Here is a 6,000-nt window from a genome sequence, read left to right as displayed (position 1 = left end):
TCTGTAGTCATTGAGATTTGTTTGTGTTCCAGAATGTCGTCTGTTTTAGAAAAGCTGCTGAGTAGAATAGATATTCTTTGGTGGAATATTCTGTAGCTATCTGTTAAGTCCATTTGAAGTATGATGTAATTTAATCCCGATGTTTCTCTGTTTATTTTTTGTCTAGATGACCTGACCATTAGAGAAGGTGGAGTACTGAACTCACTTTATTACTGAGTTGGGTTTAGTCTGTCAATTAGGCACACCAGAGTTTGCTGTATGTATGTTTAGGACTGTATGTCTTCTTGGTTTATTATTCCCTGGTTCAGACTGAAATACCCCTCTTACCTGTTTGCATTAATTTTTGCTGACACCTGTTTTGTCAGATATTAGGATAGCAATGCTGGCTTCTTCCTAGGTCCTATTTGCTCAGAATACTTTTTTAAAATATTTTTTTATTTTCCTTATCCTTTCACTTTAAGGTTGTGCCTGTCCTTGAAGGTAAAATGAGATTCTTGTAGACATCAAGAAGATGACTTTTTTAAAATTAATCTAATCAACTAACCTGTGTCTTTTGATTGGGGAGTTGTAGCCATTAATTTTAAAAATTATTATCAAGAAGATGGATTTTTTATTAATCTAATCAACTAACCTATGTCTTTTGATTGGCGAGCTGAAGCCATTAATTTTAAAATTATTATTGAATGGTGCTTGTTGGTTATTGTCATTTTTTCTTTATTTTTTTGCTGTTTCTAACACCTATTTTAAAAAATCATTTCCTTTATTTTTTGAGATTATAATTATATAATTTCCACTTCCTTTTTTCCTTCCAAACTCTCCCATATATTCCTCGTTCTCTTTCAAACTCATTACCTCTTTTTCATTGTTACACACACACACACACACACACACACACACACACACACACACACACACACACCTTTTCCAACATGGCTGGGACTTGGCCTGACTAGCAAGGGAATGGAAAAAGGACAGACACATCAACACCCATACAGAACAGAAAGCTGGGTTCAGGTGGACTCTGTTGGAGCTTCACTTACTACATCTACTACCCAGAACCTCAGCCTGTTATTACATATAGGATGGGGGAGGGGCTAGCTAGTCTTAGTAAGAAGTCTCTGTAGGTGATCAATCTCAGGCTGTAAATATCCCGGAGGTGGAAGTGACATTTGCTAGTCTTTGTATACACTGGTCAATTATTTGTAAATACTCCTATTTTCACTGGAGGAAGCTTTGTTCTAAGCCTGATCCAAGAAGCTTTTGCCAATTTCCCATGGCTCCAGAGCTTTGTTACTTGACATGCCCATGCCCATCTTAGCAATACATATTCACTTAGGACTTCATCTACTCTTCACATTTATTCAGGGCTTCCTTGGCTTTGCATACTTTTGATCCATTTTGGATTTCATCTTTGTGCACGGTGAGACATAGGAGTCGAGTTTCATTCTTCTACATATAGACATCCAGTTTTCCTCAATATCATTGTTGAAAAAATTATCTTTCCCTCAGCTTGTATATTTGGTATCTTTGTAAAAAATTATGCAAGTGTAGTTGCATGAACTTAAATCTGGATCTTTATTCTGTTCCATTGGTTTATGTGTCCATTTTTGTGACAACACCATGCAGTTTTTATTTCAGTTTGTCTGTACTATAACTTGAGATTGGATATGTAATGTGTCCAGCATTATTATTTTTGCTCAGGATTGCTTTGGCTAACCAAGATCTTTGTATTTCTATATGAATTTTAAGATTTCAAAAAATATTTATATGAGGAATGTCACTGAGATTTTGATCGATATTGCATGGTGTTTATAGATTGTTTTTGGAAAGTCACCCATTTTCACAGTATAGATTCTTTCAATTTAGAGCATGGAAATTCTATCTTCTAGTGTCTTCCTTAATTTCTTCAGTTCTTTAAAGTTATAAAGAGGGATTATTTCTCTGATTTTTTTTTTCAGTTTGTTTGTTATTGTTGTACAGGAAGGCTAATTATTTTTTGTTAATTTTGCTTCCTACCCTGTTTCTGAAAGTGTTAATTAGTTCTAGTAGTTTTCTGGTGGAGTCTTTAGAGCATCTTAAGTATAGCATCATATCATCGGCAAACACATACATTGACTTCTTCCTTTCCTATTTGTATCCCCTTCATTTCTTTACCTTGTCTTAATGCTCCAGCTAAGACTTTGAGCACTTTATTGACTGCAAGTGGAGAGAATGAGAGGCTTTGCTTTGTTCCTGACTTTAATTGGAATGCTTATAGCTTTTCCTCAATTTAGGATAATTTTGGCTATGGGCTTGTCATATGGAGCCTTTATCATATCAAGGCACATTCCATCCAAATCTAATCTCTCTAGAACCTTTATTATGAATGGATGTTGGATTTTGTTAAAAAGCCTTTCTTGCATCTATTGAAATGATCATGTGATTTTTGTCTTTAAGTACATTTCTGTTTTTTATTACATTTATTGATTTGTGTATTTTGAACAACTCCTGCATCTCAGGGATATAGCCAACTTGATAATGGTGAATAATTTTTCCATGTGTGCCTATATTTATAATGCATGTATATTGCTAAGAATTTTTGCAACTATGTTCATTAGGGATATTAGTCTGTGGTTTTCTTTGTGTGTGTGTGTATTTATTTGATTTTGGTATTAGAGTAATATTTCTACTTTGTATAAGGAGTTTAGAGTGTTCATTCTATTGTATGAGTTAATTTGAGTAAAATTGGTTGCATTTCTGCTTTGAAACTCTACTAAAATTCTGCTGTGAATCCATCTGGACTTGGGTCATGGGGCGTTTTGATAATACTTCATTCTCCTTGCCTGTTAAAGGTCTGTTTAAATGATTGGTTTCACTTGGTTTAATTCAGGTACAAGATGTTTGTGAAAGAGTATTCACATAATAAGTTACTACTTTGGAGATCTGGGAACTCTGCAGAAGAGGGGGAGGAAAGATTGTAGGAGTCAGAGGTGGTGGAAGGCATCAGAAGAACATGGCCCACCCAATCAATGAAGCAGGGCTCATATGGGCTGAGACTGAAGCATCAAGCATTGGGCCTGCATGGATCTGCACCAGGTTCTCTCTGTGTGTATGTTGTGGCTGTTAGTGTGGGGTTTTAGTGGTACTCCTAACAGTGGGAGCAGGTATAGCTCTGATTCCTTTGCCTGCTCCTGGGACTCTTTTCCTCCTATTGGATTGCCTTGTCAGGCCTTGATATGAGGGGTTTTTTGCCTTGTCTTACTGTATCTTGTATTGTCCTGTTTGACTGACTCCTGCTTTTTTTCTGAAGAGGAAATGGAGGGGGAGTAGATCTGGGGGAAAGGGGACATGGGGTAAGTAGGAGAAGTGGAGGGAGGGGAAACGGTGGTCAGGATGCATTATATAAGAGAAGAGTCCACTTTCAATAAAAACAAACAAATAAATAAATGAGTTTCGCTTTAGATAAATGTTGTCACTTCCCTAAATGCTCTGTCCTTTTTGGACTTGTTCACTCATTTTTTGTTATATGGTTATGGGATTGCTATGGAGAAAAGAATCCTGAAATTATTTAACTTTATCTTATTTTATTTATTTATTTTTGTCTATGTATGTGTGTGGGTGAGTATGGGCCATGAACATATCTTCTGTGTTTCAAGGACATCAGAGAGCTAGAGGCTTATAAACAATGGTGGTATAGAAAGGAGATTATCTTCAGAGGGTTAATGAGGAGGAAGAAGAATTTGGACATTATATGGGGCAGAGAGGGTCTTAAGAATCTTTCAAAGTAGAATAAAGTCTCTAAAATTACCAGAAAGCATCACAGCATTCTGAGTTAGATTTTAATAATCTGGTTAAGAATTGTGACATAAGAGCATTACATAAAATAATATTTTAGTGCAGGTGTCAAATCTTAATCCTGTTTGAAATCAAGATCCTGCTATTCAGCACTAAGTACAGGTTTGTTGAATTACATTTATGATTAACTGGCAGAAATAGAGTTTAAGATTGAATCTCTGTGTTTAGAATTTTTAGAAGAAATTATTCATAAATTTGTTTTAATAGTAAATGCTAAAGTTTAATCAATTTTTGATAATATAGTTAAAATGTTGTTACATTCATTCATTAATTTATCTCCTAGAGGAGTGTATGCCATGGTACATGTGTGGAAGTCTGAGGAAATCTTTCAAGAATAGTATTTTAATATTATTTTTTTTGAGAATTTCATACATAAGTGCTATACTTTTATCACTTTTACCACATAATCTCCCTCTCTGGCTCTTCTCCTATTCCCCGATTTCCTATCAAATTCTTGACTTCTTCCTTAATTATTATCACTACACACACACACACACACACACACACACACACACACACACACACACACAAATCCTGCTGAGTCCTCTTTGTGTTCACATATGTTTGTTTAATCAGAAATGACAATTGGGACTGGGATGCTCATTGCCAGAGAAGACTGGCTCTTCTTGCTTTAGCAACCTTTAATTTCCTGTAGTTCTTTCTCTAGGGTTGGGACTTTGTGAGGTTTCTCACATCATTGTGCAGGTCTTGTAATTTATTGTTGAATATAAACCTGTTATAAATTAGCAAATTCAAGATACAAATAGTCATTAAACATTCTTTTTGGATTTAAAAGTTGTCTTTCAGTCTTGATAAATTTAAAAACTGAAATACCCGGTCCAATTTTTATAAAGAATTGTACCCATGGCATTAACATATTTATTTATTATCCTTAAGTTATTTAAATCTAGACATTAAAAACTAACAAAGAAATTAGAGCTTAATTTAGCTTGCCTTGATCTTATTAATGTGATGGGCAGGTTCATGGTAAAATATAGATAACTTTACTGAATTTGTAGTTTTCGACAGTTCAGATAATGGGCTATTAAGTATTATCTGAAGAAAATGGGGAACCGTTGAGTTATGGGAGTACCATTCTTATACTTGGAGTTGAAAAGGATTACTCTGTAGGAGGGGAGATAAGGTTCCTGGTTAAGAGCATCTTAACCAGGAACTTCCAGAGGATCAGAGTGAACTTGACTCCCAGCACTCACATCAGGTGGCTTACAACGGTTTGTAACTTCAGCTTCAAGGGATCTAACTCTTTTTTTTCTGGCCTCCATGGACACACACACACACACACACACACACACACACACACACACACTCACTCACTCACTCATACTCACATGAGTGGTCTTTGTGACCAGTGTTTGCAGGCATAATGGTCAAAGTCAGATAGATGATATCAAGGCTGAAAGGAGCCTATTTGAGTCTCAGGTTTGTGTAGAGTTTCAGATTGCCATTTTGTCTGTTTGTCTCCATGTATATCAAGTAGTGCAAATGTCCTAGAATTAACAGAGGAGTAGTAAAAGTTCAGTAAAAAATAGTAAATATCAAACAACAAAATACAGCAAATTAATTACTAAAGACTAATAGTTAATTTGTTTTGCCATTGAGTACATCATTCTAATATTCTTAACTTCTTTAAAGATTACTACTATCAATTTGATTTCCTCTTTAACTAGAAGATGGTACCAGAAAGAAAAGTTTTTTTTTCCTTCCTTTCCTGGCTGGTCATCATGAGCATTACCAGATTCAGGAACTTAATAGACGTTTAAAAAACTTTATTATTTGCTTAGGTCAAGAGTCCCATACAGTAGTCCACTGAGCTGTATAGGTCTTTATTTGATCACAGCCTTCATGCATCACTTCTGGTGTTGTGTACTCATTGAAGAAGAACAGAGTCAAAATCAAAGCAGACTTCACAAAGAATTTCAGCAGTTACTTTGGGAATATGCAGAGGACCATAGTTTGCTCTCAGATGCACACCCAGAATTTCCATTGACGTCAGTACTTTCTGCTCACACGTATCCAAGGGCTGGCTCTGGCCCTTAGATATTAAACTAAAAAATTCCCTGTGTGGGGATGCCAGAAAGCATCACAGATCAGCCGAGAGGGACAAGCTATTAACCAGGAAAGGGAGGCTTTTCTGCAGTAATTCCA

The sequence above is a fragment of the Peromyscus leucopus genome, chromosome 1 (assembly GCF_004664715.2).
Source record: "Peromyscus leucopus breed LL Stock chromosome 1, UCI_PerLeu_2.1, whole genome shotgun sequence".
In the NCBI taxonomy this organism is placed as follows: Eukaryota; Metazoa; Chordata; class Mammalia; order Rodentia; family Cricetidae; genus Peromyscus; species Peromyscus leucopus.
This window is presented reverse-complemented; position numbering follows the sequence as displayed.